At 37.2% G+C, this 14,571-nt stretch overlaps 1 pseudogene; it reads left to right on the top strand.

Annotated features, from left to right (window-relative positions):
- LOC114114975 (small ribosomal subunit protein eS8-like) overlaps positions 1 to 14,571 on the top strand; it is a 67,939-nt pseudogene that overhangs the window by 7,112 nt on the left and 46,256 nt on the right.

Genomic DNA, 14,571 nt, shown 5'->3' with positions numbered 1-14,571 from the left:
CAAAGGCTTTAAAAAACTATACTCCCTCTTCATGGAATTTTTTTGTAATTCTATCCATGGTACATTTTTTGGTAAATCAGAAAACTGTGTTTTTGTATATACATTATATTTGTTAAATGCGCATGTTTTGTGTGTGGGGGTGGGGTGGGGAGTGAGGATACCAATGTAAAAGACTTCAGTGATTTATAGTAAAAAACACATATTAGAAATACATAATAGTACTTGTTAATTTCACATTTTACATTGTCAACAGTAGCATCCACTAGTAGGAACAAGGCAAATTGAAAATGAGCATTTTCAATTATTTTGAATCTTGTTTTCTCTCAGAATTTAATAAGTTTTCAAGAGCAAACAACACACACTATCACACTCTTTTTTTTCTTGTTGAGTTCTCATTTTTGATTCCCCAAAGGTGAGACAGAGGAAGAATTGCTCCTCAGTTGAAAACACAAATATCAGAAAAAAGCTGACATCTCCGTCTTAAGAGTCCTTATTCTCTTAGTTCTTGGGAGTGTTTTCATTTGAGTTTTTCAAGCCAAATAATCTTTTAATTAATTAAATATACTATAAAATTAATAATATATAAAAATAATATACAATTATGAAAATATAATATAAAATTAATGATATAAAATATAATATAAAATCAGCATTAAATATAATGCTGATTTCCATTTTAGACGAATGAATTTGAAATTACTAATGTGTCAGCATAATCTGGCAGGGTAAACTACTTTGGTTACATATATTTAAACTGTTTTTTAATTAAAGCAACACTTAATTGTGATACTCATTAGAACATGAAGTGAAACAACGGAAAGCCTATAAGCTTTCTCAGTTAAACTAAAAGCTTAACAGGGATTTGTTATTAAATTTTTTCTTATACTTTGACATTTCAGGTAAATACACACATACACTTAATTACATAAATTATTTTTCATTCATTTAGCAAAACTAACAAATAAACAAGAAAAGTCTCAAAAACTAACAAGTGCTATGAAGAAAAATTGAAGCAGTGGAACCTAGAGGGAAGTGGGCTCACCTTTCAGATTGGGAATAGGAGGTCTCTCTGAGGAACTGACAATGAGCCAAAACCTAATGAAGTGAGGGGTAATCCCTTTTGGATTTCTAAAGGAAAAGCATGATAGTACAGAGAATAGAACATACAGAATTCTGACACCAGGGAGTTGACAGCATGTTTAAACATAAGGTCAGAAGCCATGGTATCTGATGCACGGTAAAAAAAAATAAGGTGAAGGTGGTAATAAGTGTGTTTGGAGAGGCAGTCAGGGACTAGATTTAGCTGGATTTTACAGGCATTAGTAGAGAATTTAGATTCTATTTTAAGCGTGACGGCAAGTGCTAGATAAATCCTGGAGTATGATTTCAGATGAGTTTGGAAGACAACCAAACCCACTTCCTCAGCTTGGTTAAGGAAAGATAGAGTAAGCTGTTAGATAAAAAGTCTAAAGATGAGAAATTTTGTTTATACCTAAAGGTTATATACTATACTCTGGCAAATATATTTCTAAGAATGAAGTGATAACTCTGGCCCAGGCGAATGAACAGAGACAAGTATCCTAAAAGATTGTACGCTGGGCTGCTCCAGCTTCATGTAGCTATAAGCCTCATCGAAAATGGTTAAACATCCCGGAGGTGTGCTACGACTCCAAGTCTTTCACTGACATTTAAAATTTCAGCTTGGCAGAGTTCTATGACCCTACAGCTTCTGGTCAAACCTCTTGCATTGTGATTCTCCTCCTTCTACAGTGAATTCTGACTCTACTGACTTCTCTACAAATCATTTAGATATACGAATCCTATTTAATGTGGCTAAATTATGTCTCTATCTGATCTATTCACCAATATGTACCTGCTATTCACACTTGCTGATACAGTCACCCAGCAAGAAGCCACTGGAGGATATTAAGCTGGCAAGAAACATGATCTGACTTACGTCTTAAAAGACTGTACAATAAATATAATGAAAGCATAAGAATAGAAGCATAGCTGCAAGTAAAGGCTTTATTGTAAAATAAAGGCAAGAAGTGATGGAGCCTGGATAAAAGTGACAGTGGAGGAAGTACAGATAAGTAGTGATCAGATTCAGGACATCTTCTGAAGGTGGAACTGAAGTATTTTCTAACGCTAAATAGAGAACATGACTATAACAGAGAGTTATAGGATAACTCTAGGCTTTTTGGCTTGAACAGCTGAGTGAATGATTATAATATTTACTGAAATGTGGTATACCATAGGAGGCATGGTTTTGAGTAATCAAAAGTTTAGTTTGGGGTATATTATGCCTGAGGTTTCTAGTAAGATCCATGTAGAAATATCAGTAAGTCAATTGGATATGGAAATCCTTATTTCAAGGGAAAAGCTGAAGCTGTTATCACAGATTTGTGTGTCATCATTTTATGTATAGTAACTAAAATCAAGTGATATGGTTGTGATTACAGAAGGACAGGAGAAAAGATTCTTCACCAGAAAGGTGGAGTGGTCTCCAACTTTTAGAACCATGAAAAGAATAATCCAGTAAAAATAACTGATAACAATGGCTAAGCTAAGTCATTTCAGTCGTGTCTGACTGTGCGACCCCATAGACGGCAGCCCAGCAGGCTCCCCCATCCCTGGGATTCTCCAGGCAAGAACACTAGAGTGGGTTGCCATTTCCCTCTCCAATGCATGGAAGTGAAAAGTGAAAGTGAAGTTGCTCAGTCGTGTCCGACCCTCAGCGACCCCATGGACTGTAGCCCACCAGGCTCCCCCGTCCCTGGGATTCTCCAGGCAAGAACACTAGAGTGGGTTGCCATTTCCCTCTCCAATGCATGGAAGTGAAAAGTGAAAGTGAAGTCGCTCAGTCGTGTGCGACCCCATGGACTGCAGCCCACCAGGCTCCTCCGTCCATGGGATTTTCCAGGCAAGAGTACTGGAGTGGGGTGCCATTGCCTTCTCTGTAACAATGGCTAGTGAGGTATAAAAACATACACACAAATATGAGTCTCAGTAACTCAGTGAACAAGTGTTTGAAGAGAGATTGATTATATGCTTCTGCAGACTTAGAACGTCAGACAAGATGAAACAAACTGAGATAAGATAGTGAAAATATGCCACTGAATACCTCAAGATAGAGGTATGTGGTGACATTGAAAACAGTAGTTTCAATAGAGTTAAACTGGGTATTCTTGGGCTTCCCTTGTGGCTCAGCTGATAAAGAATCTGCCTGCAATGTTTGCAGACCTGGGCTCAATCCCTGGGTTGGGAAGATGCCCTGGAGAAGGGAAAGGCTACCCATTCTGGCCTGGAGAATTCCATGGACTGTAAAGTTGCATGGTTGCAAAGAGCCAGACATGAATGAACGACTTTCACTTTCACTCACTGAGTAAGGATACTGATAAAATTAGTCCAATGTATTTTTTCTTTTTGGTACCCTGAAATCAAATGCAGTCTAAATACTGCTGATAGCCATTGATTTGGGTGGAGGAGGAGAAAAATTGTTAGCAAAGAGAAAAGACAAGGAAAACATGCTGTAGGGAAATGCAGTATGTGTCTTTGAGGGCAGTCTCAAGCTTCTGTAGTCATATTTAGAGTGAGGATTAGCATGTATGTTGGTAACTTCAAAAGTAAGGAGATCAACAAAAAATTACTGGTTTCAGTGGGTAGAGGTCATGGCAGAATCAAATAACATGGAGAGTTAGAGTTCTTGAAGAGTTCATATTTTAATGTGAAAATATGAGGTGTGTTAGCTTTAATTAAGATTTTGGAGGTGGTCCAGAAATTGGTAATGATAATGTTTAGATAGAGTGATGATGGAATGGGTGATTGAAGTGAATTGTAGATGAAAATTATTGGAGGTGAGCAAGTACAAAACTAAAATTATAATGTGTCGCATAGATTATCTGTATAGATATTGATTGATGACACAAAGAATAAAAAATAAAAGCACTGGCGGAAGGAAGGTAGTAAACAAGTTGATAAAACATCAGTGATGTTTTTCAGTAGGTGTTCCCAATCATTAGGAAAACCTTCACATTCACAATTTTCCCTGATACAATTTAAACAAGTTGTTCATCTGCTTGCGTGTTTCGAGGAGAGATGAAAATGTATCCCAACTCCTGGACTGCTGCTTCTTGGGGTGTGAGTGAAAGACTACTAGAGAGTCCTCCTGTGGACACAGTATACTTAGATGGCTAGATTTCAGTTAGAACAAGAAGTGGCAGAAACATTCAGACACAAGGAAGGTAGAGGGACTTTTCTTTGTTCAGTGATCACCATTAAGAGTTTACACTGTGAGAGGATGAGTTATCTCAGTGGATACACAGAGCCTTGTGTCTTCAAGAATTTAGATGACTACGGGAGACCTCAGAGTCTTGGGCTACTTAGGATACTGACATAAATGAGGGTACAGAGCGTATTTGGATTAGCTTTTATTGTTTCTTTACAGAATGTGATAATCAGCTCCGGTTATGGTCTTCTATGGAACGATATTTTAAAAGTTTGGTTCTGGAACAAGAAGGGTTGGCGATCAGAAGTGGTCTCACCATATGCTTGGGGGATTCTCAGATGCCCCCACCTTCAGTCTTGATGTGAGGAATGTCAAAGCTGGGGGGGAGGTAGTTTCATCAGGAACATGGGTACTCTGAGGGACCTTTGTTACCCCAAATTGAACTTTACCTCCCAACAAAACACTTCTCATATTTAACTTGAATATGGAGAGGGCAATGGCATCCCACTCCAGCACTCTTGCCTGGCGAATCCCATGGACAGAGGAGCCTGGTAGGCTGCAGTCCATGGGGTCGCTGGGAGTCGGACACAACTGAGCGACTTCACTTTCACTTTTCACTTTCCTGCATTGGAGAAGGAAATGGCAACCCACTCCAGTGTTCTTGCCTGGAGAATCCCAGGGACAGGGGAGCCTGGTGGGCTGCCATCTCTGGGGTCGCACAGAGATGGACACGACTGAAGTGACTTAGCAGCAGCAGCAGCAGACTTGAATAAAAGCTCATTTTCCTCCATTTTACCAGGGAAAAGGAAAAAAAAAAAAAACAACTTTGCCTCATACTGTAAAGCAGAATTATAAGGGGATAAAGCCCTTGGCATGAATCACCTCTTTCGTGAGTTGCCTTAAAGAAATATTGCATCTGCTTTCCCGTGTGAATGGAAGAATTCAAGTGGGAAGGAGAGCAAGGTGTCCAGAACCAACACTGAAGGGGTAAAACATGGTAAATATTAATGAGAGTTTAAATTAGATGTGATTTCAGAGTGCTAGTCAGATTTAATGACAATAAACATATCTATATCACTTCTTTAAGATTTCAGAGAATGCGATGTCTGCATGATTTTCCATGAAAAAGCAGTTTCTATGGCTAATTCACTTTGGAATATCTTACCTAATATATGCATAGCTTAGATTCAGACAGTTTGAGTTATCGTGGTATTGGTATATGAGAGTTCTTGTTGTAAAAAAATAAAATAAAACAAAATTTGTTTGCCTTTATTTAACCAAGAGCTGCCCATTGTAGTTGATCCATAAAAGTATGTTTCTGTGTGTATCTGTGTGTGTGTAAATACTTACTGAAATTTTGCAGAAATACTGTCCCAGTATTATCTCCTATTTACCTAAAAGGATATTGTTTCTTTCAGTTCAGTTCAGTTCAGTTCAGTCACTCAGTTGTGTCCGACTCTCTGCAACCCTATGGATGGCAGCACCGCCAGGCCTCCCTTGTCCATCACCAGCTCCCGGAGTCCACCCAAACTCATGTCCGAGTCGGTGATGCCATTCAACCATCTCATCTTCTGCCATCCCCTTCTCCTCCCGCCTTCAATCTTTCCCAGAATCAGGGTCTTTTCCAATGAGTCAGTTCTTCCCATCAGGTGGCCAAAGTATTGGAGTTTCAGCTTCAACATCAGTCCTTCCAATGAATATTCAGGACTGATCTCCTTCAGAATGGACTGGTTGGATCTCCTTGCAGTCCAAGGGACTCTCAAGAGTCTTCTCCAACACCACAGTTCAAAAGCATCAATTCTTCGGCACTCAGCTTTCTCTGTGGTCCAACTCTCACATCCATACATGAATACTGGGAAAGCCATAGCTTTGACTAGATGGACCTTTGTTGGTAAAGTAATGTCTCTGCTTTTTAACATGCTGTCTAGGTTGGTCATAACTTTTCTTCCATGGAATAAGCGTCTTTTAATTCCATGGCTACAGTTACCATCTATAGTGATTTTGGAGCAAAATAAATAAATAAATTCTGTCAATATTTCCACTGTTTCCCCATCTAATTACCATGAAGTGATGAGACCAGATGCTATGATTTTAGTTTCCCGAATGTTGAGTTTTAAGGCAGCTTTTTCACTCTCCTCTTTCACTTTCATCAAGAGGCTCCTTAGTTCTTCATTTTCTGCCATAAGTGTGGTGTCATCTGCGTATCTGAGGTTATTGATATATCTCCCAGTAATCTTGATTCCAGCTTGTGCTTCATCCTGTCCAGCGTTTCTCATGATGTACTCTGCATATAAGTTAAATAAACAGGGTGACAATATACATCCTTGATGTACTCCTTTTCATATTTGGAACCAGTCTGTTGTTCCATGTTCAGTTCTGTTTGCTTCTTTACCTGTATACAGATTTCTCAGGAGGCAGGTCAGGTGGACTGGTATTCCCATCTCTTGAAGAATTTTCCACAGTTTATTGTGATACACAGTCAAAGGCTTTAGTGTAGTCAGTGAAGGAGAAGTAATGTTTTTCTTGAATTTGCTTGCTTTTTTATGATCTGATAGATGTTGGCAATTTGATCTCTGGTTCCTCTGCCTTTTCTAAATCCAGCTTGAACATCTGGAAGTTCTCGGTTCACATACGGTTGAAGTCTAGCTTGGAGAATTTTGAGCATTATTTACTAGTGTGTGAGATGAGTACAATTGTGAAGTAGTTTGAACAGTCTTTGGCATTGCCTTTCTTTAGGACTGGAATGAAAACTGACCTTTTCCAATCATGTGACCACTGCTGAGTTTTCCAAATTTGATGGCATATTGAGTGCAGCACTTTCACAGCATCATCTTTTAGGATTTGATATAGCTCAGCTGGAATTCCATCACCTCCACTAGCTTTGTTTATAGAGATGCTTCCTAAGGCCCATGACTTCACATTCCAGGATGTCTGGCTCTAGATGAGTGATCATACCATCCTGGTTATCTGGGTCATGAAGATATTTTTTGTATAGTTCTGTGTATTCTTACCAGCTCTTAATACCTTCTGCTCTGTTAGGTCCAAACCATTTCTGTCCTTTATTGTGCCCATCGTTGCATAAAATGTTCCCTTGGTGTCTCTAATTTTCTTGAAGAGATCTCTAGTCTTTCCCACTCTATTGTTTTCCTCTAACAATCACTGAGGATCACTTAGGAAGGCTTTCTTATCCTTCCTTGCTATTCTTTGGAACTCTGCATTCAAATGTGTTTATCTTTCCTTTTCTCCTTTGCCTTTAGCTACTCTTCTTTTCACAGCTATTTGTAAGGCCTCCTTAGACAACCATTATGTCTTTTTGCATTACTTTTTCTTGGGGATGGTAGTTTACTTACAGTCAAAATTCAAACATATGGTAGGCCACTGCTAATTGACTTCTGACAATTTAAACATCTGACTAGATTATTGATTATAGTATATAAATACTTGTTTGAACTTAATACTTTCAACACAAAGAGTATTAACAATATATTTGAGCTGAAGTTAAATATACAATGCCATTTGATAATATGTGTAGAATCATGTGCGATTCTGGTTTCCAAACATCTAGTTTTGTACATGCTAGATTACTGAAATATTTAGCATATACTTTGTTGCCTTCTCTAACCTTGGGCATTAGGAAATAAAGTCACTAGTTTTTGAACGGTCTACTAATCACAACACATATCTATTGATGTAGATAAATAGTTTTTACTTTACTTTTGAAAATTGCATTTTTTGAGACCAAAATAATATCTCAAATAAAGCAAAAGTAAGACACAATTTTATACATCAGTGATATCCATCACTTGGGAATGCAAATCTTTTTGCATTTCCTTCAAACAAAAATAATCAAATTTTTTCTTTAGATAGATCATCCATTGGAAAATTCTCATAATGATATCCTCCATTCAGGGATGGAAATGATAGGATAATATCCACATATTATAATAATGACTTTCAACAAGAAAGCACTCACAAAACTTAATGGCTCAAGCAAACATTAAATGTATAATTTTAGCAAGCAACTATATGGCATGAGAGGAACAAATATATACAAATTACCCAATATGACTATTCCATGTACAGCACAGTAGACAAAGCAAGGAGTAGGCCTCCATATCTGTGTAGACATTTTAAGCATTCTATTACGGAGAGAGATATGTACCCACACACACATAATACACATACTTACTACTAAATTTTTAAGTGACAAAATTATTACTTTATAAAGCTTTTAAATGGGTGTGGTGTATCTTTCATGGTTGGCAAACTCATATTCAATTAGATGGTTTTGCCTTCAACATATTATAAATTTATCAAACAAATGATTATTTTCACAAGTCACTTTTAAAATGGAAGTGGATCCTTCCTACTGTACACCTGGTTACTTGGTCATATAACTTGCATCAAGCTTGAGGTAAATGTATAACTACCAACTACAGTTGATATTTAGTAATGTCTCAAGTCTTTTTATATTTACTGTTTTGTGATGGCCTTCAAGTTAACTAGAAGAGCAAAACTGAGTCACATTTTATACAATAAAATTCATCAGCCATGGTCCTATGCAATTCAAGCATTTCTCACTATATGAACTATTTATAGCTTGGCATTGTGTTATCTATCAATTTGAAATAGACTGAAGATAAGAAAATAGAGATATTCTGTGATCTCATTTCTATTGTTTTGTGTTTCTCAGGGACATGCTTGTTGAGAGCTAAATTCATATTGCAATCAACAGGTTTCATGTCCTCTTTATCCTTACTCCATAGCATTAAGAAGTTTATATTTATTCAGTATTAGATAAAACACAGTGAAAATGCTAGTCTGAAATAATGTTGGAAAATACATTATCTGAAAACTTTGATGTTAAGTTCACTATGACAGCTTTCAAAACAGGAAATATGAGTGTTCGCTGAGAAAATCAACAGAAAATATTGCTGTTTCTAATCTGGCATGAGTCAAAATATCGCATTCTTGATTTGATATGAAGAGCTATAAAATAGATGTGTTTGTGCCACTGCTCGCCAATAATATCTACACAATACATAAAACATATCTGCACAAGTATGCATTATAAAACTGATCAGTATTCCCAGCTATCCACATTAATATCTACATATGATATAAAATGTAATTCGATACAGTTTATACCATTTTTTTCTAAATTGTCCAAACACTCTATTGACTGAAGTGAAGATGTATATTTTTTAAAGTATAAAACTTCTTATAACATAATAATATAAATTTTTACTCACATTACAATTTTTCCCTCAGGTGCTCAAAATCCTCAAATCCTACTGTGTTTCCACACCTGGAGGGAGGAGAGAACATTGTCTGAACATAAGCTCTATGGGAAAGATTTATGTCTAAAAATACAAAGAGACAAACTGATACGAAATACACAGGTTTGCTGATAAAGCGTCTGCTCTCTGCCATCACTCTTCAGTGGCGTAACTGATTTGAGGAAACTGATTATTGCCTCCAGTGCTGAGTAAATGATCAAGGACAGTCTCCTTTATTTTCCTGGTTTATACTTAACGTCAGTGGTCACCTCTTTCAGTTAAAATCTCTCTTTCCTGTACCTTCGTAGAAAGCATCCCAGTTTATTTTTAAACATATTTCCAGCGTTTTAAAAGTCCATATCATTAATAATTAGTTGGAAAGTACTTGAGAAGACTGTCCCAGTGGCACTGTCATCTTTGAACCATTTCTCAGACCAAGGTAATTTAGCACAGAAATGCAAAATCACAGGCCAGGTTTGACTTTGAGGAGAAAGTTTTCATCTGCCCAATCCACAGTGAACTACTTCAAACAGACAAGTCACTTAACAATTAGTTTAAAAATAAATGAGGGCCACATAGGGATCAAATACAAAAATTAGCTACATAAGGAAAAGGGATAAAAAATAATTGCTGAGCAAAATAGGTCATTATCAAAGGGCTCAGTGTGTCATCAAAACACAGTGTATTTCAGGTTCAAGCGTAACATACAGTTTATATTTTCTTTCCAGATATTTAAAGTTGGAACATTTAGTTCCATCTACAGGGTTTGAAGGAAGTCTACATATTTACACTTTAATATTCAGGAGTCAGTAAAAATGAAAGCATTTTCATCAATATTACTTCTACTTTATTTGACTGAATTACTTCAACGGCATCTTACAATTTTACAGCTCAAGTGACTGAGAGAGGGAAAAAAAAAATAATGCAGACTGTGGCCCATCCACCTCTCGTTTTCAAGCGCAGCTCTGCTTTGGCATGAGATCTTGCCTCTTTCATTTTGCTTTCTATGAAAGCAAAGCATGAGTATGTTTTAGAAGGAAAAATGTATTTAATTATGCAAAAATTGTCACGTGCATTTATTTTAGTTGAAATGTATGCTCAATGAATTTATATGGCCAAGTAGAGGACTGATTCTGATTAATTTAGTTCTCTCGTTTTAAAAGACTGACGTTGAATAGAATGTCTTTTCCTTTGTGCGGCCTGAATTTTTTCCACCTCCCTACAATGAAAGAATCTCATTTTGTCCTCTATTTCAACCTAGAGGGTAGTAAGTCATTCCCTTAGGTGTAGTAACCAAGGCACTAACTGTGATTCAGTTAGCAAGATGGTAATAATGATAACAATATCTCAGAGTCTTTTTCCCTAGAGACTTTCAAAGACACTACCAGCACTAACTCTCCCACATTATAAGTTTCATGAACTGTACCTGAAGGTTTAAATGTAGCCCTAAGCTGAAAAGAAATATTTTTTAAAGTGGCACCTTGTTATTATTATAGCATACATTTATTCCCTGCGTGCCTTTGGGTTGTCTCTGCTTATGACAACAACAAGTTTTTACAACTGTCAGCAACTGCCAGCACAACTGGGGAAGGGCAAGTGAGAATGTCTTGTACTTCATGTATCAACAATATTACTTCCCATATTCCTTTGTTCTGGATAGTTATAGAGTAAATATATATTTAGTAGCATCAAATGGTGCCTGGAAAAATTATCAGGGTTATGAAAGTGGGGAGAGAGCGAAATGCTTGTTGGGCTGTTTCATTTTATATGGAAAGTCTAGCATGTCATATTTGTTCTCACTGATGTTTCTTTAGCCCCTAAAAGCTGTTTCTGGATTTTTATTGACTGGATGTATTTGTGTACCAGTCAACAGTGAACAGGGTTTTTTTAAGATGTCCTTTCTCATCCATTTGCTCCATGCAATGAAGTGAAGGGCCACAGTAACAGAAATAGCAAAGTAAGAGTTTTTGAAACAGCTCATCTTTGATCAAAAGTTGTTTTTAGAATGATTAAATGAATATAGGATAAAAGATGAACAGTAAAGCGAAGGTTCAGATGAGGTATTAGAAGCATAACACATTTCTCATGTCAGAAGACTTCACTTGCTCTGTAGCACAGGGAACTCTGCTCAGTGTTATTTGGTAGTCCAGATGGTAGGGAAGTTTGGGGGAAAAATGGATATATGTGTATATGTATGGCTGAGTTGCACTGCTGTGCACTGGAAACTATCAAAACTGTTAATCAGCTATATTCCAGCATCAAATAAAAAGTTTAAAAAAAGAGAAAACTTTGCTGACTTTGGAAATAATGATCAAAGCTGTTTGGCTATATAAAACTTGCAAGGGGAGCATAATATCACATTGAACTATCGTTAGATCATTATCAGTCTATTTTGAGAGTCAGAGATTTTTTTTAATTAGGATAGCAATGAAAGAAATTTTAAATACATAAAGTTCTCTTATAATGAACTATTGAACTGGACACTTTGCATACACACACGCAAGAGCAGACACATGTAAGTAAAAAGCAAGTTCACATACTGTGCTTAGATGTGCGGATGCAAGGAGTTAAGGGAATGTGAATAGCAAGTACTGAAATCTCATTCTCCCCTGAGATAGTCCTGAACATCGCAGCCTAAATATCAGATTCTTATTAAGCAAGGAGAAACGCGTATGTCCACTGTGGACAAGGTCACTACCTTCGTTTTCAATAGTAATGGAAGTATGGGTGCAAGACAACATTCTATACGACTACCCAGCTCTCCTTCACAGGCCGGGGAGCACAGTGATGGATTCATCAGTGTTTTTATTACTTCAGATCATCTCAGATATTTATGACCAATTTTCCCCCCCATGAACTTTATCTTCCATGATGTTCACAAAATGCCATGTCAAGCTTTTCAACAAATTGGCTCTAAAGTCTTTTTCCAGATTTTTAGCACCAATAAGACATATATTAAAGGCAACACATTTTAAAATGTACATATTTTTTCAAAAGTCTGTATTGATAGACAATAAGAAAAACATCCTATTAAATTATCAGAATGTAAAGCTTTTCCTTATCACAATTTCTTAATTTTAAACTACAATGAATGTTATTATTATGGATAATTTGGACCAGCAGAATCCCTTTCCCTGGTGGCTCAGATGGTAAACACAGGATACCTGGGTTCGATCCCTGGGTTGGGAAGATCTTCTGTAGGAGGTCCTGGCAACCCACTCCAGTTTTCTTGCCTGGAGAATCTCATGGACAGAGGAGCCTGAAGGGCTGCAGTCCATAGAGTTGCAGAGTCAGACACGACTGAGCGACGAAGCTCAGCATATTATGGAGCATAAGCTTTGCAAAATATGCTCATTTGCATAAACCTTTACTCAAAATCCTGTGGTGCAATTCACTCACACTCTACACACAGAAGAAACTACTGTCCGAGGATGTCAAGTAACTCGACAAAATCCCATTACAACTTCAAAACTAGTTGATTACACTAATGAAAGTACTACCACAGAAAATGCAGTCTTAGATCAAGAGAGGAAACCTATGACGTCAAAGATTTATGAAAGGCAGAGTGAAAAGAAAAGAAAGTGAAAGTGAAGTCAATCAGCTGTGTCCGACTCTTTGTGACCCCGTGGGCTGTAGCCTACCAGGCTCCTCCATCCATGGGATTCTCCAGCCAAGAATACTGGAGTGGGTTGCCATTTCCTTCTACATTGCTCCAAATTATGTTTTCTGGGGAAAAAAAAAAAAAGTTCCGAATAAAATAGCACAGTTTTCTCAGGACTGTAGAAGCTGATTGGGGTCTCTGGCTTGGGCCTGTTAACAGACAGCACACCTGCAGGCACAAACTTGCTCTCATCTACCTTGACCAACCATATTTATGACAGCATTTAAATAGGGATTTTTAACCTAACTGACTTACCGCTCCAAATGAGTAATTACGAGGTACCATTGAAGTCCTCCTGAGTTTTCAGATAATTGGCCTCAAATACTTAGAAGTATTTGAGCTCTTCCTACCCAACAACCTGTTCTTACTCAGATCACCTTTTTCACAGGACTAAGGCCCATATGTAAGCTTTAATAAGTATTCAATGATTATACCCTCTGGAGCATTCATACATAAAATGCTTTATTACACATTTTTTAAAAGGGCTGCTGAATTTATGAATAACTTCACACTTTCTCATTTGTAAGAGACTTAGAGACTCCCTAGAGACTTCATTCTGTAAGATTAGAAGGTAAAACTCCTAACTAAATTACCCTTGTTTTGTGCACTTGTTTTACAAAAAAAAAAAAAAAAAGAAGAAGAAGAAGAAGTTCAGTCTTACAGGTGGCTCAGGTAGCCACTGGTTTTGAATGTATTCAATTCCAATTATTAAATACTTATTTTCTAAAAATTAGTAGGCCTGTTTTAATAATGTTTTAACATCTTAACATCTTAGCAATGGTCAGAATCTTCCCCTCAGTCTTTCCAGGGCATTTTGGCTTAATTTAAAAGTGAAGATAAATATAATTTAAATTAAAAGATAAGGTGCATATTTTAAACCTCATAAGAAAGATTTCAAGGGGGACTGGCATATTTTAAACTTCATAAGAAAGATTTTTTTTTGGGGGGGGGCGACCATACAGTGATTAAATTATTTGGAAACTTAACATGTTTTTCTCCAGTTCTGCACTGCAGTTTGTAGATAGGAAAGCAGGCTACAGCCCGGAGGATGGAACTTGGCTCCCTTGTTCTTTCTCTCAGAGAAGAGTTCAGCCAATAATTGTTTAATACAGTGAGTTTTCACTAGAAAAACATCTGTGTAAGTAAAATTATTTCATAAAATCTTGTTTTAAAGCATGAATCTACTATGTATTCTATGAAAGTGAAAGTGATAATCGCTCAGCATGTCTGACTCTCTGAGACCCATGGACTGTAGTTTTCCAGTCTCCTCCGTCCATGGGATTCTCCAGGCAAGAGTTCTGGAGTGGGTTGCCATTTCCTTCTCCAGGGGATCTTCCCGACCCAGGGATCAAACCCAGGTCTCCTGCATTGCAGGCACATCCTTTACCATCTCAGTCATCAAG

Source organism: Ovis aries, chromosome 5 (genome assembly GCF_016772045.2).
Source record: "Ovis aries strain OAR_USU_Benz2616 breed Rambouillet chromosome 5, ARS-UI_Ramb_v3.0, whole genome shotgun sequence".
Taxonomy (NCBI): Eukaryota; Metazoa; Chordata; class Mammalia; order Artiodactyla; family Bovidae; genus Ovis; species Ovis aries.
This window is presented reverse-complemented; position numbering and strand designations above follow the sequence as displayed.